This window comes from Podarcis raffonei, chromosome 3 (genome assembly GCF_027172205.1).
Source record: "Podarcis raffonei isolate rPodRaf1 chromosome 3, rPodRaf1.pri, whole genome shotgun sequence".
NCBI classification, from domain to species: domain Eukaryota; kingdom Metazoa; phylum Chordata; class Lepidosauria; order Squamata; family Lacertidae; genus Podarcis; species Podarcis raffonei.
The window spans coordinates 19,083,719-19,107,813 of NC_070604.1; the positions used below are offsets into that span (position 1 = coordinate 19,083,719).

Below are 24,095 nucleotides of genomic sequence, written 5' to 3' on the forward strand. Positions count from 1 at the left end.
TGTGGGATGGGCTTTGCATCTCTACTGCAGGAAGAAACGTTAATCTGGCACTACGGTGCCCAAACAAGCGCCATGCAAAGTGTAGAGCAATGCATTCAGAGGTGCGCAATACTGGACTTGCCCTGCCCTCCATCTCTTCTCCCGAGGAAGGAAGTAATGATCAAGTCAGGAGAAACACGAATTCTTTTCTACTTAGGGTCTGCCCTGACTGGGATGGGGGAGGACGCACGGAAAAGAGAGGTACAGATTTAGAAAAAGGCAGGAACCTGGAACTGTGCTTATGCACAGTTCACATTCTTCCTCACAAGAGCAGGGGCAGGGCAGGATGAGGCCATTTGCAAACCAGAGATTCTTGCATCTCTCAGAGCAGGTAGAGAAATTCTCACCCCATTTGGGGGTCTGAAGAGCCCATTACAGGAACACAGTTTCTCTCCTAAAAACCATATACATTTGTGCCCTCTTGATTCCTTTCCCTGTTCCCTTTGCAGAGAGTTTTCCATACTTTGACCTCGACTTCGAAAGCACTCCAAAGGATTTCTGTAAGACTGATGTACAGCACCCCCCATCTCTATATAGACTTTCCACTGGTGTGCAAACAGATCAAGGTGGAAAAAGGGAACTTAAAGGTAACCAAGCAAGGTGGTAAATTGAAAGAAATCCTTTATGTAAAAAGGTGAACAGCTCTTCTTCTTTTTTTCCTTTCCAGAAAAAAAAACTTGTTTCAAAGCCAGTATGCTTGGTCTAGAGGAAATGAATAGTTCACAGTTCATATGTAGCTATCTATCCACTTGGGCAAACATCGACACGTCAATAAATGAAATTCAGGCACTGGATTTATTAATAGCATGCATTTCCAAGCCTCCAATGACTTTATATTTAAATTACTAATGATGACGAACATACTACTTTGTGGCTTTAGTCAATATAAATAGAGTTGGAAACCAGGACCATTTGAATGCAGGTATCTTAGCAGCCTAAGCAAAGCAATGTTTTTGACTTTTCAAATGGCTAATGCTTACACTGCCACACAGATCACAGCAACCACAAAGCCGACACACCAAGAGAGATATTCTGGTAAGTGTAGGAAATAGAGTAATTAAACATAACAACACGTATTGACAGAATGGCTCGCTTCAGATAGAATGGTTGGAAAACCATGGTTTGCTGCTACAATGATGAGCTACAGTAAACCTTAAGCTTATCAGTTTTCCCTACTTGTCTCCTATATAACATCTGCAAGGAGAAGCTTTCCATTTTCAGCTAAAGACAATTCCCCAGTGTGTCAAAATTTGTGTGATTTGTTTAAACATTGGCTAATAAGGACACATTATGCTCAAACTGTGATTTCAGATCCTGGCTTGTGGTCAAAAAATATTTTAAAATAAACCACAGTTCCTTAAATTGCAATGTCACAGGAAACCATAGCAGCTAACATTCTAGGCCTTCTTCCATGATCACGACTTTCCTTTTGGTGCCCAGCCTCCTTTGAGGCACTGGTTGCAAACGGGTGTCTTGCAATAGCTGTAGTATTCTCACAGTTTGCATCCCCTCCTTTGCCTGTTGCTTCTCTCTCTGCTCACGCACCACTGTCTATTTCAATGAGAAAGGTACCAGGGGACACTGTGCTCACTCATTCCTGCTGCTTACCTCAGTAAGAACATGAAAAGAGCCCTGCTAAACCAGGCCAAAGACCCATCTAGTCCCGGAAGCCTGCAAGTTGGACATGAGTGCAACGAAACTCTTTAATCTCGTGTTCCCCAAGAACTGGTATTCAAAGACATACTGCTTCCAACGACGGAGAACTTCAGAATGGACAGCCTCATCCTCCAAAAATCTGTTTAATCCTCATTTAAAGCTATCTAAACCCATCATTAAGGGATGCGGGTGGCGCTGTGGGTTAAACCACAGAGCCTAGGACTTGCCGATCAGAAGGTTGGCGGTTTGAATTCCCGCAACGGGGTGAGCTCCCGTTGCTCGGTCCCTGGTCCTGCCAACCTAGCAGTTCAAAAGCATGTCAAAGTGCAAGTAGATAAATAGGTACCCCTCCGGAGGGAAGGTAAACGGTATTTCTGTGCGCTGCTCTGGTTTGCCAGAAGCAGCTTAGTCATGCTGGCCACATTATCCGGAAGCTGTACGCCGGCTCCCTCAGCCAATAAAGCAAGATGAGCGCCACAACCCCAGAGTCGGCCACGACTGGACATAATGGTCAGGGGTCCCTTTACCTTTTTAAACCCATTGTTACATCTTGTGCTAGCAAATTCCAGAGTTCAATGCAGCACAAACACTTTCTTGTGTCTGTCCTGAATTATCGTACATTCAGCTTGCTGGAAGACCCTGGGTTCCAATATTACGAGGAATTCCCCACAAGGTCCTGCCAATGAAAAGGAGATTGCACAGACCTGCGTCGCTGCCTGCTTTTGGTGAGAGAGACTGGCTGTTGTGACTTCCTGCTGAAGCTGCTCACCTGAAGGACAGAAACTGGCCGTTGTACTCTCATGCTGCCCATTTGATTCTGGGAAAAACTGGGCAGCATGACCTCCCATGATTGCTGTCCCACTGAAGGAGGAAAGGCCATTGGCTCCTGTATATTGCACAAACACTTTATTATGTATGAGCTATTTGAACCCTGATGCTGACAAGGATTTCTCAGCTTGTTTCCATACTCACCCATCTTCTCACTTCTCCTCAAGCTAGTCCAACTGTCCACCCATGACTTTTGGGACATGGAACAACTATCCTCTGCAGTGAGGATGACATAATTCAAATATGTGACCCTGAGCTCCCGTTGTTCATTCCCAGCTCCTGCCGACCTAGCAGTTCGAAAGCACGTCAAAGTGCAATTACATAAATAGGTACCACTCCTGCGGGAAGGTAAATGGCATTTCCGTGCGCTGCTCTGGTTCGCCAGAAGCGGTTTAGTCATGCTGGCCACGTGACCCAGAATCTGTCTGTGGACAAACGCCAGCTTCCTTGGCCTATAGAGCGAGATGAGCGCACAACCCCAGAGTCATCCGCGACTGGACCTAACGGTCAGGGGTACCTTTACCTATTATGCTTTTATATATGTTGGAAGCCACCCAGAGAGTCTGGGACAACCCAGTTGGATGGGTGAGGTATAAAAAATAACTATTATTATTATTATTATTATTATTATTATTATTATTATTATTAAATAGGACATCCTTATTTACATCAGAGAAATGTTGGAGCGTATAGGATGTGTCTGTTTGATATATTGTTTGCTTGCTGCCAGCCAATCACGTCTCTAATGAATTGGAGCATCTAAAGAGTTAGCACATGCCGTTTGTAGATGACAAACCGCCAGGGAGCCAATTTGAAAAGGGATGTTGTTATGCTGCTCCCACAGGAAACTAAAACTATGATAAAACTTCTTTTTAAAAACAACAACACAAATAGCTAAAACTACAGATTTAAACTAAAAAAAATTATTCCCCTACACACTTAAGTTATAGGGCAAATAGATTTAAACTGGCATTGTTCCATAATCTTTAATAATATCTTGCAAAGCTTTGCTATCCCAGTTCTTGCTTTCTGTTTTGATTACAAGCCCTGATTATTTCCCAAGATCCCCTGCCCCCCTCTCTCTTTCAGGAATTTATACCCCTCCTCCTCACTGCAAGTCACCAATAGACTCCACAAAACAATTAAGCCACCAACTGCTTAAAGAGGATTGTTTCTGCCAGATTCACTGTAACCTCTATGTGATTTTATTATAATTATTTCAATCAGCTGGCTGGGAGATTTCCCAGTTAAGGGACTCAAAGCCAAAATATATAAGTCAGGGGATCCAGACCTGCAGTCAGGTGGTCTGCAGCATGTTTGTGGATTTGTAGTTGAGATGGCACATCCATCACATTAAATGCTCATATTGATTTTTAATTGTATTTTTATTCCTTAATTTAGTTCCTATATTGTAGTTTAGCCTAGTAGCTTGGATCCTATGGAATTCAAATTGCAATGTGATAAAATACAGTGTGCAAGAAATAAAAGGAGCAATTAAAATGCAATTAAAAATCATAACACATCTAACATAGGGCATTAAACACGCTACAACACGCAGCAAAATCACTGAGTTGTCTGCCCAGACCCTCAGCCATTCTTAAGTGGTCTTTGCGGGGGTGAGGGGTGGGGAGTTTCGGAACCACTGATATAAGAAGATACATCTATCAACCAAGCATTTCCCAATAAAACAGAAGCCCTTTGTGAATTGGCTATCAGGAACTTGTGCTGTTCCACACTGTAATCACAATCTTCCCTTTAGGAAAACTCCTTGGGATTTAGGATTAAAGAACTACCTGCCGTTGAACCAGCTGGCCTTTCAAATAATTGAAAATATCACAATTTTGGGTATTGTACTGAGATCATTTTAAAGCAAGCATGGGCAAATGTGTCAATTTCAATTTCTCTCAGTTCCTCAATCCTAAATTCACATTTCCACATCCACTTGTGAAACGCAGAATGAAAATTCACCAGAAAATTCTCCTAATAAAAATTTCTCTCTCTCTCTCTTTGCAAAGTATTGCAAAATTCAGAAGTGCAAATTATGAAAGGTGGCTCAGTTTCAGTTGTGTATTGTTTCAAAAAGTATGAATTTAAAAGGCAGGTGTGCCTTTAAATGCAAATTGAATCAATTTTTCCCCACTATCCCTATTTTCATAAGTATGTGATCAAAAAGGAGTCAGGGAAGTGATCTGCAGCCTGACCTATTTCAGTATTAAAATTTTAATAACTTTAAACTGACAATTCGGTACAATGGTTCTGCCAAAGGATTGAAGGACAAGTGCACCCATACGTAGAAACCTTACTCTCCACCCCATTTAAGTACTCGAGGATCACTTAATGCAAAAGGCTAAGGATGCTTGAGGTATGCAATTTTTCGTGGATCTCCATATGGACAGAACTAATACTTCTGGTTTTACTGTTTCCCAGGCGCTGCAAAACCAAACCATGCCCTCCTGTGGAAAAACCAGCAGCAGAGCTAAAATTAGTTCTCTGAAAAATCTTTCCATTCAGAGTTGCCAGAGAACCAGGAACTCAGAGCAGAACATATGCATACAGGAACTGCACCAGTGCTTCAAAACCATGATGAACTTCATTACGATGAATTAATTTGCAAGACAAGACCTGGAAGCCAAAGTAAAATGGTACTGAGGAATCACGCTTTCCAAGAGTAGAGAACTAGGCTGTGTTCAGCTGCAGTTAGAACAAGGTTTTATTCAAATTCTGCGCTGAAAATGACATTGGGGTGGAGGGGATGCTAAATTCTGCTTATCGGAAAGTTGCATCAAGTAACTTTGCATCAAGGGACGCGGGTGGCGCTGTGGGTTAAACCACAGAGCCTAGGACTTGCCGATCAGAAGGTTGGCGGTTCAAATCCCTGCGACGACGTGAGCTCCCGTTGCTCGGTCCCTGCTCCTGCCAACCTAGCAGTTCGAAAGCATGTCAAACTGCAAGTAGATAAATAGGTACCACTCTGGCGGGAAGGTAAACGGAGTTTCCGTGCGCTGCTCTGGTTCGCCAGAAGCGGTTTAGTCATGCTGGCCACATGACCCAGAAGCTGTACGCCGGCTCCCTCGGCCAGTAAAGCGAGATGAGCGCCGCAACCCCAGAGTTGGCCACGACAGGTCCCTTTACCTTTAACTTTACATCAAGTAACATTTTAAATTATGTGTTTGTGCAATTCATTTTTACTTCCCAGTATGACTCTTCCCTTGCTCTTCGATATTCATAACCAGATTCATCTGGAGTGGGAGCTCAATAAAATATAGATAACGATGTCAGAGAGAGGGACATGGAAGTTTCTGTTCTCTGGTATTGTCCCAGCAGGAAAAAGGTCTATGCCCCAAAGCCTACTATCAAGCGCTAGATCTAACAGCATATGGCAAGCCTTCATGGCTGATGGTAGGCATTTTCAAGAGTCAATAGCAAACACTGTGTTTCTGCCCTTCTGTTGCTGGGCGCAGAAGAAGGGACATCCTCTGAAGGCATCTCTTTACAGGTGGATCTGCTGGTGAAGGTACTCAACTTTGCTCAGAGTTAACGTGGTGTTTGCCCAGCTGAAACAAACCCCAAAGAGCAACAGAGAGAGCCCTGAACCATACAGCTTTTTACTGTTTTGGGTTTCCATGTTTTATCTTGCATAATTCAAACACTGGACCATAAAGAAGGCTGATCGCTGAAGAATTGATGCTTTTGAATTATGGTGCTGGAGGAGACTCTTGAGAGTCCCATGGACTGCAAGAAGACCAAACCTCTCCATTCTGAAGGAAATCAGCCCTGAGTGCTCACTGGAAGGACAGATCGTGAAGCTGAGGCTCCAATACTTTGGCCACCTCATGAGAAGAGAAGACTCCCTAGAAAAGACCCTGATGTTGGGAAAGATGGAGGGCACAAGGAGAAGGGGACAACAGAGGACGAGATGGTTGGACAGTGTTCTCGAAGCTACCAGCATGAGTTTGACTAAACTGCGGGAGGTAGTGGAAGACAGGAGTGCCTGGCGTGCTCTGGTCCATGGGGTCATGAAGAGTCGGACACGACTAAATGACTAAACAACAACAACAACAAAATTCAAACACGGGGAGATCCATGTTTTATGTTGCAAAATTCAAACACAGGGAGATCCTATCTTCAGACAATGGTCCTTCTAGCATAATCCATCAGCTTTCTATTCAGTAGCAGCATCAGTGCTTCTTACCTGGCACTGGTGAGGTTGGGCCTGCATGATTGTACTGGGGGAACCACTGCCACCATTCCAGCATTCCTAATGGTCTACCAGCATGGTCTACCAACTTCACCATGGCTCTGCACCTTTGTATGTTATGTCCTCTCTTATATATGCATTTTTACAAATACTTTCCTGTGCTATAAACATTTTTGTACCCTTTTATTTTTTCCGTTGGAAAGCTGCTTTGCAAAATTGGGAGATGTGTGAATAGAAAGGGATAGCTGTGTTTTAGTTTGTATGTTGGCTTGGACACCAGCTCTACTGAGACAGAGAGACTTCATCTCTCAAAAACAGTACTGACCATCTGAGTGAGAACTAAGCTTCTGGTTCTTACCTTAAAAGAAGCTATGAAAACCACCTGTGCACATAATTGTTCGAGTCAAACCTCCTGAGAGCCCCTCTGTCTATCCTTCAAACAAAGGATTCATCGGGAGAAGAAAACTAGTATTGCCTGTGATAATTCATGGAGTTTGGGAAGAGCTTCTGCCAGTTCTTAATCTACCATCTTTTTTTTTTAAGGGGGGGTATTTTTAAGCCTACCTGTCAGACATAACCCTGATTTAATTGTTTTTAACTGGTCATTAATGAAAAGGAGGCATGGCTTCCATTTGCCCTCATCAAAGCAATACCAATTAGTGTAAAACAGTTTAAATCTGTTTTCTTGGCTAGCAGAAAAGGTGAAAGGAATTCGACTTCTTAATAGAAATGACAGGCAAGATGTCAAAATGAAGGCCCGCATTACTAGCAAATGACAACCGCTGCCCCCCACCCTCAGACACTTTACACAAATCCTTCGCTTATTTACCTTCGCTTCCTGTTTCCTTTCTACCTCTATGGCATCTATACCACATCTGGTCCTCCACTTCCTTCAGGGAAAACCTCCCCAAACCCAAAGAAGGAGAGAGAAAATGATTGAAAATGAATAGATGGTAGACAACTAAAAGTGGGAAGGGTTGGGCATGTGAGTGTGTAAAGGTGTGAGAGGCTGAATATATGAAGGGGGGGGGGAGAGGAAGCCCCACCTATTTTTTACTTGGCCCTGCACTTGTTCTTTAGATGTCCCTTTTATGAAGAGGCACGTAGTGAGACCATTGATCCCCTGCTGGTGAGGCTCACTGACCTCCCGGAAAAACAAAAATTTGACCTTTTCCTATTAGGCAAATATCATAAGACGACCCGGATGATCGCCAGATTCTGTGTACAGATCTGTAGGCGCAGACCATCCCCCAACCCAAACTAGTTCGTTAAGAAAATCACCAAACTCGGTTCCATGGGTGATTCTGGGTCATCTCTCTGTGGTAGCTTATCTTAAAGTTTTAAGTGTCTATTTGCTTATTGCATTTATAAATTTTAAATTTATTGTTGTACATTGTTTTAAATGTTTGCTTTCCTTCTGGGATTGTACCCCCAAGTGTGTTTTATAAGCTGGTCTCCAACCGTAATAAATTATCTATCTACTTGGCCCTGACTCCAGCCACTAGGATGTGGCCCCCAATCACTTTCCCTCAAGTGGGCTTGCCATATTGCAAACAGTAATTATCTGTTGTTGAGCTTTTTTTTTTTTTTTGCAAAATTGCAAAAAAAAAAGGGTCTATTTTTATGGAAAATCCGGATTCCCCTGGACATATTTGAGGGACCTATATTTTCCTGTTACTCTGTAAAATATGATGCACGTTTACAAGGCTATAAAACTGGTTATTCACTTGCACCATCCATTGCCACAGATCATCAGTCTTGTCGCAATCTGATGTGAGGTACTCCTCTGTGGTCCAAGTGAAGGGGAGACATATTATTTCTCTACCCCCCCAACACTTAATGAGTTGAAGTGGAACTGTTAGTCACAGTTTCAACTGTACCTGTCTTGAAAATACAGTGGTACCTCGGGTTAAGAACTTAATTCGTTCTGGAGGTCTGTTCTTAACATGAAACTGTTCTTAACCTGAAGCACCATTTTAGCTAATGGGGCCTCCTGCTGCCGCTGCGCCGCCAGAGCACAATTTCTGTTCTCATCCTGAAGCAAATTTCTTAACCCGAGGTACTATTTCTGGGTTAGCGGAGTCTGTAACCTGAAGCGTCTGTAACCTGAAGCGTATGTAACCTGAAGCATATGTAACCCAAGGTACCACTGTATTGCTTATGCAACAATGATGCTATACCAAGGAAAAGTAAATGCACGTTGTGGTGGTTGGAGAACACAGTCAGTAAATATGTTAGCAGTAGTAAAAGTGAGGCTGTTTTCCTCCTTTTACTTAAACTAAAATATGACTAACAGAGTCCCTGATCTCAGTTCTTAAAAATCTGAATTTCAAGAAGTTTGTTTATTATCCTTGCTACTTAAAGGGGCAGGGACGTGGGTGGCACTGTGGGTTAAACCACAGAGCCTAGGACTTGCCGATCAGAAGGTAGGCAGTTCAAATCCTCGTGATGGGGTGAGCTCCCGTTGCTCGGTCCCTGCTCCTGCCAACCTAGCAGTTCAAAAGCACCTCAAAGTGCAAGTAGATAAATAGGTACCACTCCGGCGGGAAGGTAAACGGCGTTTCCGTGTGCTGCTCTGGTTCTTAGTCATGCTGGCCACATGACCCGGAAGCTGTATGCCGGCTCCCTCGGCCAGTAAAGCGAGATGAGCGCCGCAACCCCAGAGTCGGTCACGACTGGACCTAATGGTCGGGGTCCCTTTACCTTTACCTTAAAGGGGCATATCTTGTGCTTCATTCGTTAGCTGGGTTGTTTGTGCATAGGATAGCTTATTGAGAAAGTTGCAAGAAAGGAGATTCCTACTCTCTGATGGCAAGTTCAACAGTGGAACTGACTCCCTTGGAAGCTGGTGGACTCTTCTTCCTTGGAGGCTTTTCAGCATAGTTTGGATGGCTATCTGTCATGGATGCTTTAGCTGAGATTCTTGCATTGCAGAGGGTTGGACTAGATAACTCTTAGTGTCCCTTCCAACTCTATAAATTCTATGAAAAGTCAAGTACTGATGGGTGACGCAACAACAGTAGCAAACTATGGTACCAGCATCAAGGAATTATTTTTCTACTAGCTACCTGTTTCTAAAGGCAACCTCGCCAAGGAATCCAGAGAGATGATAATGTGTTTCCAGTGGTAGAATGGAAAACTCCTCCACCAATGGAAAACTCCTAATCCCATCAATTGTTTTTTCAAAAAATCATGAATTGCATTTCCCAGCAATGTTCATTGATATCAATCATCTCAATTCCATACCCACCAACATGTCTCTGATGAAAATAGGGACTTTCTACTCCATAATAATAATAATTTATTATTATTTATACCCCGCCCATCTGACTGGGTTGCCCCAACCACTCTGGGTGGTTTCCAACATATATAAGAACATAAACATTTAAAAACTTCTATATACAGGGCTCTTTTCAGATGTCTTCTAAAGGTTGTAAAGTTGCTAATCTACTTGGCTCGGGAGTTGCATAGTTCCATACTCTCCAACATTTCTCCAGTGAAAATAGGGGCATCCTACCACAGAGCCTAGGGCTTGCCAATCAGAAGGTCAGCGGTTCGAATCCTCGCGACAGGGTGAGCTCCCGTTGCTCGGTCCCTGCTCCTGCCAACCTAGCAGTTCGAAAGCACATCAAAGTGCAAGTAGATAAATAGGTACTGCTCCGGCAGGAAGGTAAACGGCATTTCGGTGCACTGCTCTGGTTCGCCAGAAGTGGCTTGGTCATGCTGGCCACATGATCCGGAAGCTGTTTGCCAGCTCCCTCGGCCAATAAAGCGAGATGAGCACCGCAACCCCAGAGTCGTCCGCGACTGGACCTAATGGTCAGGGGTCCCTTTACCTTTACCATACCCTCCATCATTTCTCTGATGAAAATAGGGACATCCTAAGGAAAAGCAAGACATTCTGGGATCAAATAATACACCAGGATGGCTTCTGTAAATCCGAAGCTGTCCCTGGAATATAGGGACACTTGGAGGGTTTGCAATTCAGATCCAAGAGTTGTATTTGTCATACTGTGTGTTTCCCTTACCTCTGTGACTTCATCTGTTCATCTATCCTGTTCCTCTGTTTGCTCTTGGTAAGATTAAGACTCTCCTCCCTGGAAGAGAGGGGAGTGGTTGTGGGCGGGAGACCGAGCTCCGCCCCTGGTAGGGGGCCTTAGCCCCCTCCCCTCCTTACCTGGCTGGCGCCCACGCCCATCTGGTTGGACAGCGTTATTAGTAGCATTAGGGATTGGTTGCAGCTGTGAGGGTATTGGCAGCGAGCCCCTTTGCGGCTCAGGTGGCGGTTAGGCATTGGATTCATGTGTTTTGCTGTGTCAAGGGCTAGGTGTGGCCATCGCCTATGCTATCTACCGTGGGTTATTCCGTTAAAGGAATCTGGTGGTCGTGTATTCCGTCCGATGCCTGCTTGGCGGGAGGCCATGGCACGACCCTCGGTGACATCAGGGGTGAGCCTATAGTTGGATGAGCATCAACAGGCTCCACCTACTGTTGAATAAACCCACCTCCTATAGTCATCCAATGCCTAAGCCAATACCTTTTCACTGCTGTAATCAATAAAGTTGTGGCCTTTCCTTGCCCATTAACCTTATATCACGTGTCCTGGTGTATTTATTTCACTTAGCGGGGGTCGGGCCCTCGATCCACAACTTGATTAAGAGGAGTCCTTGATGAAACAAGGATTTCCAGAATGCCCAAATAAAAAGAACAATCCCAGTGAAGGCAACAATACCCTTGGTCTTCTATTTCCATGCCAAATGTCTGAAAGTTCACAACACATATCAGCCACAGGGGACAATACTGATGCATGCCTCCCAATATTTTCTACATGGATGCATTCTCTCTCCCCCCTCTAATAAACTGAAACACTACAAAAGCAGAAACCTCATTTGCAGTTTAACAGTCAGACCTGCTATGGCTCTTTCGCTTTTATTACTTGAGCTATTGGGACTTTATGTATGACATTTCTCACCTTCCTGATATGTTTTAATATTGTTATTTTCACTCAATGTTTTAACCCTTCCCCCCAAAAGCAGTCAGAACTCCCATCCTCTATCCTCCGGGGGGTGGGGGGTGGGAAGTGTCTTTTCCTTTCATTTCCCCCCTGATAGGGTTCATAATTAAAGACATGGGGTGATGTGGCCTGCACATCTAATTGCAGCATATGATCAAGGATTGCAAGCACTATGCTGAATGCACAACTGTGGTATCTAATTATCACGTTGACTGACAGTAGGATTTTCTCTCTCCTCTTTGCAGAGGTGAAGGCGTATCTGACAGATTACAGCTCTGCTTTGAAGTCAGATGCATATATACAGAATTAAAGATTGAGGACTTCCCAAATGCATTTCAATGTGGGTTATCCCTGTCAGCCATTTCCCTTCTTTATTTACTACAGCTGGCTTTGAAGTGGCAGAGCATAGTCTATGCTGCTGGGGCGTATTAGTAAGGGATGGTATGCCTCTTGGTAGCTCAAAAACCGAAGAGAAGCAGCCTTGTGCAACCCTTCATATAAAAAACTTGGAGATTTTAATGCTTAATTCATCTGGGATACCTGGGGAAGGAAAAAGAACATTATAATGCAGAAGGGGGAACTTAGCTCCAGTCTCACTCTTGAGCTCCTATTATTATTATTATTATTATTATTATTATTATTATTATTATTATTATTAACTAATTGCTTCCCATATGATGTCTTGAAGTGATTTACAATATAAAAGCATTTATAAAGCAGTTAAAACAATTGCCTGCAAAAACCATTCTGAAAAGCATCTACAAATACATATACAGCGGAACCTCGATTGTCAAACGCTTCAGAAGTCAAATGTTTCGGCTTTTGAACACCAACAACCTGGAAGTGAATGCTTCTGTTTTTGAACTCACCTCAGAAGTTGAACGGCTTCCGAGGCATGTTTCTCCATTTTTTCAATGGAATTTTGCTGACTGGCAATTGCGCCTTGGTTGTCAAATGTTTTGGAAGTCAAATGGTCTTCCGGAACGGACTGCGTTCAACAACCAAGGTTCCACTAAAAGTTTTAAAAACAACACAGGTATAAAGTCAATTCCGATCCAGAGCAGGTACAACCTGGGATAAAGATTTTAGAAGACTTCTAAATAGCAGGCTTGGGGTTAGGAATCTGAGGGTTCTCCTGATCCTCCTCCCAGTTTATTTGCACAGGGGAGAGAAGAGGGGCAGAGGCCCCACCGCACAAGCAGACGTCCTTGCACAGTGTTTCTGCTGACTGGGCTGGTTAGGTGAATCCTATCCAGAATGTGTATGCAGTCTCTCCCAAGGATTGACATTGGTTTTGTTTTTTAAATGTATTTTTATTAAAGATTTTCTTGATTTACAAAGGTATGTGCAATGTCTCTCTCTTGTATTTTTTTTCCACGTAACACTTAAAAAAACCAAAACAAATTGGTTTCATTTGTTGAGGCATTAGGAAGAATAGGGGGAAAGAGGTGGAGGGGGGAAAGATGAGTGGGGGTGGGGTCGGGTGGTGATGTTTCTATTTTACTTAATATGTGGGGGGGGGGTTGTGTCAGCGTTGCTTGTGCGGATCCTCTGCTCTTCACTTGTGTTCTTTTGGTGGTGAGAGAGGTTGGGGTTGGCCTAGGGTGTGGTTGCTTGTTTGTGATTGGCTGTGGTGATCTTTGTTTTCGTGTGTGAGTGGGGTGGGTGGGTATTTTGGATCAGGTTAGCCATATTGATTTGTATGTTGTTGGTGGATTATTGTCATTGTCTTGTTGGGCTGTGTATGTGATAAATGGGAGCCATACCAGGGTGAAGGCGTCTTCTTTTATTTGTCCCCGTGTCAGTTTCAGTTTATTGGTTATTTTTTCTAGTAAGGCTGTTTCCCATACTATTTGGTACCATTGGTCCATGCTTACTCCTGACAGGTCTCTCCAGTGTCTGCTTATGATGTTTCTGGATGCTGAGAGTAAGTGGGTTATGAGTTCTTTGTGGTGTAAGTGGGCATTGTTGTCTTGGAAGATGTTTAGTAGGGCCATTTCTGGGGTGATTTCTAATACTTGCTAGGTTATTTTACATATTTCTCGTATGACTGTTGTCCAGAACAGTTGGATTTTATTCAGAGTTTTCCATACAGTTCGTAACACACTGGGATGACTGAAAGAGGGTATTTTGTTCGTTTCTACACTGAATTGAGCTAAAAATCGAGTTGTTTCTTTGTGATGGGGTAAACAGAGAGAGTTTATTCAAGAGGGGGACAGACTGAAATTGCAGAGTTTTGAGAAACTGAAAGATAAAGTGCGAGATTGGCTTCATTACTATCAGATAATGGAGGTTTATAATTTAGACAAGAAAGTTGGTTTCCAGGTGGAAAAATCTAAATTGGAAACAGAATTGCTAGAATCCAAAACTAAGACTTTGTCAAAAATGTATAACTTGCTGTTGAAATGGAATACTCAGGATGAAATGGTTAAATCTGTAATGATTAAATGGGCACAAGACATTGGGCATAATATTATGTTTGCTGACTGGGAACAGTTGTGGACCACCGGGATTAAATTTACGGCATGTAATGCCTTTAGAGAGAATATTATGAAAATGATATATAGGTGGTACATGACCCCAGTCAAGCTTGCAAAAATCTATCATTTGCCCAATAATAAGTGTTGGAAATGTAAGGAAAATGAAGGAACATTCTTTCACCTTTGGTGGACGTGCCCCAGGATTAAGGCTTTCTGGGAAATGATATATAATGAATTGAAAAAGGTATTTAAATTTACCTTCTTGAAGAAACCAGAGGCCTTTCTCTTGGGCATGTCCGGCCAAGTGGTGCCAAAGAAGGCCAGAACTTTTTTTATGTATGCTACAACAGCAGCAAGAATACTCATCGCAAAGTATTGGAAGACGCAAGATCTACCCACTCTGGAAGAATGGCAGATGAAACTGATTGACTGTATGGAATTGGCAGAAATGACGAGCAGAATCCGTGACCGGGGAGAAGAGTCGGCTGAAGAAGATTGGAAAAAATTTAAGGACTATTTACAGAAATATTGCAAAATTAAGGAAAGTTAAATGGTGTTGGACTGAAATTGAGTGGTTTCTAGCTGTAATGATATAAAGGAATATAGATGGGAAAAAAGGGTTTGAAAAACAAGGTAATGTTATAAGCTGTAATGCTTTAAGTGAAGGATTTGCTGAACAAATAACTTTAATTGGGATACGAGGAGAAGTATGAGGAGGTCTGAGAAATTAGTCATTGGAAAGTACGATTTATGAACTACATGTCTTTTTTAATGTTTTTGTTTGTTCTGTTTTTGTTTGTTTGTTTAAAAAATTGGAAAATTTAATAAATATTCTTTAAAAAAAAATAAACAGAGAGAGTTTATTGTCTAAACATATTTTGTGAATTTCGAATAGTTTATATGAGGCTGACACCCCCTAGAGGGTTTTGTTTTGGAAATCTCTTTCTCCATGTTTGTGTGCCTGCATCGCCCTGTGTGTTTGCTTCCTTAGAATAGAGATAAGTTTCCAGTGCTAGATGGCTTGAGCAAGTGGGGGTAACACATTTCCTTCTTGATGCTTAAATTCTCCTGTTTGAGCTTCGGTTGCCGTCACGTTTTGCTCTGTGCCAGAGAGTTGTATGGGGACAGCGTTTTGGGGTCCAGCCTTGTGGCACGATGGCAAGAGACCTTTTCAAGAATTTGATTTTGCTAAACTTCCCGTGGTGAGAGAACAGGCCAGCTTGCTTTCAGGGGCAAAGCAGCTACTTGAGAAGACTTGAAAGACTCTAATGCTCTCCTTTTGCTATGTACTATTTCCTTCTGGCCATCGGGAACAAATTTAGTTTCTATTGGATTTGTCAAGCTGATAGGAGAACTTGTTGTGTGGGAGAGTGTTTGGCCAGAAGAACACATCTGGTCAAGATCTTCAGATTGCTTGATCTAGGACTTCAGAAGCAGACAATCAATGCTGAGGCCAAGAGGTGTTTCCCTCCCCCTGCCGCATAGCCTCCACAGCTGGAACTCTTTGTGGACTGATACATCCAATTCTTCTGCAAAGACCGTAATGTTGCTTAGCATTTTATAAGGCATTTACATCTCTTTAATTCACCCCAGTGAACAGACAGGGAGTTGCTTTTTAAACCTCCATGTGGAAAAGTTTTCATGGCAACTACTGTTGGATACCAGAGGGGAATATCAAATTAATGGGACCGGGGGGGGGGGGATAATATTGTCCTATACAATTTATAATTATTGTCCTATGCAATCCTGCATATTATTTGATGCCTCCTTAATTGTAATCGTCTATGGATACCCTCCCAAGTCTTGGAAAAAGTTTCTTATTGTAAATGCAAATAAATACTATATGTGGAAATGGCTGGCTGTTATTTAAATGTGTCTGAGATTTGTCACAAAATAGAAAATAAGAGCCGTGAACATACTCTTCAAATTTGTGGTCCTTCTTCCAGCATATGTTAGTAATATTGCAGCTGAATAGCAAAGTAATATGTTTTTAAGAATCAAGTGTCAATTTATGTTTGACTTGCTAGCTGTCAGGATGGCTTCATGTTTACCTCTGCTCTTGAAAAAATTGGTAATTAACCAAGTATCAAATCAAACAGAGATGGAGGGTGCAAGTTTTAGTTGTTTATGATGGGCAGTGAGAAAACGTCAATGGAATCAAATGCATCCATATACTGGTCTGTGACCGAAATAAAGTTTGATACAGATACTACAAAGGAATATCTCTTGAGTTAGGCACGTATAAGGCCCTAGTCCTCACTGAGGTGGATTAAACTATGCCTAGGCTGTACTTCTTCAGGTGGTGAAAAAACTGCTGCAGGTATCAATATTGCACAGTTATTATTATTATTGGGACGCGGGTGGCGCTGTGGGTTAAAGCCTCAGCGCCTAGGACTTGCCGATCGAAAGGTCGGCGGTTCGAATCCCCGCGGCGGGGTGCGCTCCCGTTGCTCGGTCCCAGCGCCTGCCAACCTAGCAGTTCGAAAGCACCCCCAGGTGCAAGTAGATAAATAGGGACCGCTTACTAGCGGGAAGGTAAACGGCGTTCCGTGTGCTGCGCTGGCTCGCCAGATGCAGCTTGTCACGCTGGCCACGTGACCCGGAAGTGTCTGCGGACAGCGCTGGCCCCCCGGCCTATAGAGTGAGATGGGCGCACAACCCTAGAGTCTGGCAAGACTGGCCCGTACGGGCAGGGGTACCTTTACCTTACTATTATTATTATTATTATTATTATTATTATTATTATTTATACCCCACCCTCCCCAGACAAGACCGGGCTCAGGGCGGCTAACAACCAATAATAAAAACAAGTTGGTTAAAATACAACTTAAAAAGCAAGATTAAAATACAACATTAAAACATTAAGATGAAGTGATTGGATTCATAAGAACTGACTCCTTTTTAAAATAAACATTGTTCAGACCCATAAAAATATTTTTTAAACTTTTACTTGCAGAACTCTTCAAAAACAGTGCAAAACACATCAAACAATATACCCAAAACTATGTTTTGTGCTGTGCAGCACAGGCTCAGCATCTTAGAAGTAAAAGCTAATTCCAAAAATCCAAACTGTGTCTCTACCCCACAGCCTCCATTGGCCTTAGGCTATGCAACTCTCGGAGAACCATTTGACAGCCTTTTGTTTTCATTGGTGTTCAGAGAAAAACTAACAGCCACCACCCTTTCAAGATGGCAAATTTGCAGCTCAATACCCTTGTCACCTGATCTAAGGTTACAACACTCAAATGTTAGCTAGCAGAAAACAAGAATTGGTTACTTATCAACTCAGAAAGAGCTCAGAGTGCTCTTCTTGGATTCAATATAGCCCCAAGGAGAAGCCCCATGTTAAAGCCTTCTTCAATACACAAAGCCATTCCCATTTCAGTGTCAATTAAACCAATTACAGTGGTACCTCGAGTTAAGTACTTAATTCGTTCCAGAGGTCCGTTCTTAACCTGAAACAGTTCTTAACCTGTAGCACCACTTTAGCTAATGGGGCCTCCTGCTGCCGCCACGCCGCCGGAGCACGATTTCTGTTCTCATCCTGAAGCAAAGTTCTTAACCCGAGGTACTATTTCTGGGTTAGCGGAGTCTGTAACCTGAGGCATATGTAACATGAAGCGTATGTAACCTGAGGTACCACTGTATATATACCAAATACACCATAACTGAATGCGCCTCCATACAAAACAAAAAGTTCACCTTCATACACCAGTTGAGATCACTGCACACACTCAACTTTGTTATTCTGGATTGAGTTCCTTTTGGGTACGCAAATAAACTCCTTTCTTTTCTTGTGTTTACTGCAGACAACAAGCTGACTTGCACTTTATTCAGTGACCAAGGATCATCCCAGCTCAGGATAAATTATCAGGGGACGCTAAAGTTCTTAGTCTACACATTTCTGCTGCCCTTCAAGAAAGAGAGGGGAGAGGAAATCCTTCACCAGAAGAGGACATTTCATAAATTAATAAATAAACCCTGCAAAAATCAGGTAGTAGCATACAGTACATTGACAGAAGCCAAACTGGAGATAAAAATAGAGTTGGATAACTTTAGAAAGACCCAGAAAAAATATATTCTCCATCTCCAAAAATATCTTGGTAGTAAGCAGATTTGAGGGTCTTCACTAGCAAGCAGCACAAATCCTGCAGAACCACTCCTCTATAGCAGATGTCATGCTTTGCACATTATTTATTGCAGGATCTGATCCCTTGCAGGAAATGTGGCAGAACACTCTGTGCTTCATTTGAAACAAAGGAGAAACTCAATGGGCTTATAGGTAAGCCCCATTATCAAGGGGGAAGTAACATTTTCCAGTGGTGGGGAGTAACATTTGGCATTGAGAAGAAGCCTTGTGGAGCTCCTCCTGCCCTCTGCCACCTCCTCCCCCTTTCTCAAGGTAAGGTTTATTTTCTTGTGAGAGGCTTAAAAAAATAAATTGGGAGGTCACCTATTCCTACCCTATTTCTAAGCAACCAACAGTAAATGCAATAAACTATGTCAGTACACTTCACTCTGAATATTACAACCACGCATTGCCTTGTTGTTGTTGTTGTTGTTTAGTCATTTAGTCGTGTCCGACTCTTTGTGACCCCATGGACCAGAGCACGCCAGGCACTCCTGTCTTCCACTGCCTCCCGCAGTTTGGTCAAACTCATGCTGGTAGCTTCGAGAACACTATCCATCCATCTCGTCCTCTGTCGTCCCCTTCTCCTTGTGCCCTCAATCTTTCCCAACATCAGGGTCTTTTCCAGGGAGTCTTCTCTTCTCATGAGGTGGCCAAAGTATTGGAGCCTCAGCTTCAGGATCTGTCCTTCCAGTGAGCACTCAGGGCTGATTTCCTTAAGAATGGATAGGTTTGATCTTCTTGCAGTCCATGGGACTCTCAAGAGTCTCCTCCAGCATCATAATTCAAAAGCGATCAGCCTTCTTTATGGTCCAGCTCTCACTTCCATACATCACTACTAGGAAAACCATAGCTTTAACTATACAGACCTTTGTTGGCAAGGTGATGTCTCTGCTTTTTAAGATGCTGTCTAGGTTTGTCATTGCTTTTCTCCCAAGAAGCAGGTGTCTTTTAATTTCGTGACTGCTGTCACCATCTGCAGTGATCATGGAGCCCAAGAAAGTAAAATCTCTCACTGCCTCCATTTCTTCCACTTCCATCTGCCAGGAGGTGATAGGACCAGTGGCCATGGTCTTAGTTTTTTTAATGTTGAGCTTCAGACCATATTTTGCGCTCTCCTCTTTCACCTTCATGGATCACTGCCTTGCTGTGGTGAAGGGGCTTGAATAACTCAGAGAAGCTATGAGCTATGCCGTGCAGGGTCACCCAAGATGAACAGGTCATAGTGGAGAGTTTTGACCAAACATCATCCACCTGGAGCAGGAACCAGCAAGCCACTCCAGTATCCCAGCCAAGAACACTCTATGGACAAAGACAACAGGCACATTGCCTTATCAGGGAGCAAATGCATTTCATATGAGATATGTTTTTAAAACAGAGCAGGAAATTGCCATGGAAATGCTTGAACCCTGAGCCCCCCCCCCAGAGCCAATATGGATGACATGAAATCTAGCTACATCAACTCTGCCTATAAAGAGTGTCACTACATCAACTAGCTGCACTCAAACCAATCCTTCAATATGCATATAGTAATCGCCTGTCACACATCAGACTAGCACTGCTTAATATCCCACTCTTTCCTTGCTCACATACTTAAAGATTTCTTAAACTGCAGAAGCTGCGTAGCTAAGCAGCTGTGGCCTGTCGCAGGGCAAGGATCCAGGGAAGTCATTAAGAAGAACAGCAGGTAGAGGGATAGCTGGAAAAGTTTTTTAAAGCTTCTATAAATAGGGGGGAAAGGCAGGGAGATGTCTAACTTTTGCATCTATGTTTTGGAAATATGCACTGTCTAGTCATACAGCCACTTCCCTCTCCAACATATGGATTAGACATTATCTTAATGACACCCACTTCCCACTGATGATTGACTGAAGTTGCCACACTTTGCCAGCAAATGCAAATTTCCATGAAGAGACTTCAGTTGTAGCACACACATGCTTTAGCTACTTAACCATTTCCTCAAAGTCATAGGTTCAGTTAATTAACTTGTGCAGAACCATCATGTCAAGATAATTTAGACTTTGTGTATTTGCTTAGTCCAGGGGCAGCTAGTACGATCCCTCCAGATGTTGTTGGACTACAACTTATGTGAGCCCCAGCCAGTATGGCCACTGGTCAAGGAAAACGGGAGAAACCCAGAAGGCTGCAGGTCAGCTACCCCAGATTTAGTTCATTAGGCAAGTAGCAGTCAAAGTCCACTGGACAAATAACTCATGTAGCAACCTCATATCCCATGCCGGAAAGGTTTCTTCCAACACAGAAAAAAAGGAAAACCTGTCAGGCAGCACAGATGAGAGCAGCCATGTATCAACTGAGCAGATCCCTTCTCAGAAGGAAATAAGAACGCTTTTCAAAATGGGGAGTAGCCCGAGTTGGCCCACAGATAAGGCAGGGTGAAGCAGCTGCCTTCGGTGGCAGAAATGCAGGATGCAGCACCACACCTGTCCTGCCACTTTTGCTGCCAACAGAGAAGCTCTGCTTTGCCACTGGTCTCCCAGTGTCAGGGACTGGGCATCGGAGGAATGGTGGAGACTGCCTCCCCATCCTGACCCTTCCAGAGAGAAGGAAGAGGAAGACAGCATAGATTTACAACAGGGGTTTGAGGGAGGTAGCAGCTCAGAGGCAGATGAGGAGGAAAGTTGAGAAATCATGGGAGAGCCAGAACAACACCCGGCTGACACATCATTAGAAAGTATTCCAGACCCTCCATCTCCCAGAGCCTGGCGAGCCTTAAAAGTAGGAGAGCAAAGAGGTCAAAGACAGCGGGCACGTAGCAGCACCCGTAAGAGAGATGAATGAAGAAGTGGGAGAGACGAGGTGTGGAGATTCACCAAGACAACACCATTATCCAAGAGGCTGGGTTCTATAACCTCTCTTTATAAAGATTGAAATAAAAAAGGGTGGTAAGAAGTTTTCCCTTGTCTTTATACTTTCCTGGGCAACTAGCCGGGAGCCTCTGACAGCATCCTGACACCCCCCCCCCATCCCTAGGGGTGGAGAGAGGCCAGTGGCAAAGCTGTCCAGAACACCTCCATCTCACCGAGTTTTGGTGGCAGGGAGGCTTTCTCCCACTCCACGTTGCAGAAAAATAGCAGGGGCAAAGCTCTGCGTAATGCCCCCCATTGCATTCTAGTACCCAGCTTTGCCACTGGTGGGGTGGCAAGGTTTGCAAGAGGTTTTCCTTGGGGCGAGGCCCTTGCAGAGCCTCACAACCCCTATTCCATCACAGGGGCAGCAGTGGACGTTTCGCCCCAGGCGCAAAAACGCCTTGGGCCGCCTCTGGGTCCAGGAGATGCATGCAATTAGGCTGTGCCCAGATGGCAGCTTCCCTCATTGCTGAGATAGAGCTGAATTAGGCTCATGTGAACATAGTTTACATTTCAAAGCTCCAACTAGTCTCCATGCTAAACTTATCAGACAGTTGTCAATAACAGAAATATGTCGCTCAACCGCTTTTGCGTCATTACTTACACTTGTCAGTCAAATCTTTTCTTAACCAGGGCAAGCCAAAGTGACTTACAAATAAACATTTTTAGATGTGTCCCTGCTCCTGCCCCCAAACTTTGCTCTCATTCTACTTCCAGCTCCTTTCCTGGTGAAACACTTACCAAACACATACTGAGTTCCCAGAAAAGCCTATTATTATTATTATTATTATTATTATTATTATTATTATTATTGAAACATTTATGCTCTTACTTCACAGAAGACTTGTTTTAGAAAGAGCCAGCAACTTACCACATTTTACCACAGATAGCGTTAAACTTCTGAATGTAGGGGTAGTTACAGCAATAAAAGGGTTAACCCGGCACCTTTCAACCTTAGCCTCAAATCTCAGTTCAGGAGGTTTTGTCAGTGCAAGCAAAACCGAAGGAAACAAGAGAAGAGCAGGATGGGAACTAAATGTTATGTTAGAAGAAGTGTTACAAGGGACGAGTCACTATTTAAAAGAGATTTTTGACCAGCATTTTAAACAGATTGTTCAAGATACCAAGGTGTCCTTTAGAAGTCAAGGGAACATGTACTTCAAAGCAAACCTCTATCAAATTCAGCAACACTCATCTCCACATGTGTGTGAATCAGTGTTCTACCACACCACAATTTCAAAGCATAATTTAATCTTTTGTAGTATTTTATTGTAAAAAGTGAAAGTGACAAGATTCATCCACAAGTGACAAGTGCTCAATACTGGTGATTGGGGAGTGTGTGTGTGTATTATGTATAATGTATATGTATATGTATATGTAGGGACGCGGGTGGCGCTGTGGGTAAAAGCCTCAGCGCCTAGGGCTTGCCGATCGAAAGGTCGGCGGTTCAAATCCCCGCGGCGGGGTGAGCTCCCGTTGCTTGGTCCCAGCGCCTACCAACCTAGTAGTTCGAAAGCACCCCTGGGTGCAAGTAGATAAATAGGGACCGCTTACAAGCGGGAAGGTAAACGGCGTTTCCGTGTGCAGCTCTGGCTCGCCAGAGCAGCGATGTCACGCTGGCCACGTGACCCGGAAGTGTCTCTGGACAGCGCTGGCCCCTGGCCTCTTAAGTGAGATGGGCGCACAACCCCAGAGTCTGTCAAGACTGGCCAGTATGGGCAGGGGTACCTTTACCTTTACCTTATATGTATATGTATACGTGTGTGTGTGTGTGTATTCAGCACTGTGATTTGCAATGATAACGACCACAGCAGCAATAAGGTATTAATAATGCATTTGTATTTAATCTCACCCTTCCCTCACCTTGAGACAGAGTGTTCAATAAAAGGGCACCCAACATCTTTTCCTCATTGTCAATAAAACCAGAAGCTTTCCTCCTTTCTAAGAATACAAAGCAGAAGCGCAGGTCTTTTTTGTTGTTAAATTGATCAAGGGTGAGAGCATAAAGTATAATTAGATATGCTTAAACGTAGTAGTAAACCACTTTTAGGGCCCTCCACGTGTCCCTGTTTTCCAGGGACAGTCTTGGATTTAACCAAGCCGTCCCGGTTTCTGATTTGATCCCAGAATGTCCTGCTTTTTCTTAGGTAAAGGTAAAGGGACCCCTGACCTTTAGGTCCAGTCATGGCCGACTCTGGGGCTGCGGTGCTCATCTCGCTTTATTGGCTGAGGGAGCCGGCGTACAGCTTCCGGGTCATGTGGCCAGCATGACTAAGCCACTTCTGGCGAACCAGAGCAGCACACAGAAACGCCATTTACCTTCCCGCCAGAGTGGTACCTATTTATCTACTTGCACTTTGACGTGCTTTCAAACTGCTAGGTTGGCAGGAGCTGGGACCGATCAACGGGAGCTCACCCCTTCACGGCCACATGACCCAGAAGCTGTACGCCAGCTCCCTCGGCCAATAAAGTGAGATGAGCGCCGCAACCCCAGAGTCGGTCACGACTGGACCTAATGGTCAGGGGTCCCTTTACCTTTACCTTTATTTAAAACGGTACAGAAGCCCAGTCTTGAATCTATATCAAAACCTATCCACCCTAGCAAAATTGCCCCAACACATTCTATATTATTCACTATTCTTTCCCCATTGCAAAACTAATACATTATCAAGAAACCATATGAACTTTCTATTTAAGTAATATGGGCATATTTTATGTTTGGCTATCATAGGCTTTTCTTCATGCCTCCACAGAAAACATAGTCCACAATTTCATATTAACTGCATTTTGCAAACCTCAAGTGTTTTCCTCCATTTGCAATCTGGCTAGGCTTCAGCCCTGAAGCAAAATTTCAGGTGGCTGTGGTCTAACCATTAACTTTGGC

At 43.5% G+C, this 24,095-nt stretch overlaps 1 long non-coding RNA gene across 1 annotated transcript; it reads right to left on the bottom strand.

The window, feature by feature from the left end:
• Window positions 1–4,880: 4,880 nt before the first annotated feature.
• LOC128410050 (uncharacterized) lies at window positions 4,881–22,514 on the bottom strand. Its single transcript, XR_008329374.1, has 2 exons — window positions 22,083–22,514; window positions 4,881–5,145 (listed from the first exon to the last, which is right to left on the bottom strand). It is a non-coding gene; the product is annotated as an uncharacterized LOC128410050 (long non-coding RNA).
• Window positions 22,515–24,095: the final 1,581 nt, after the last annotated feature.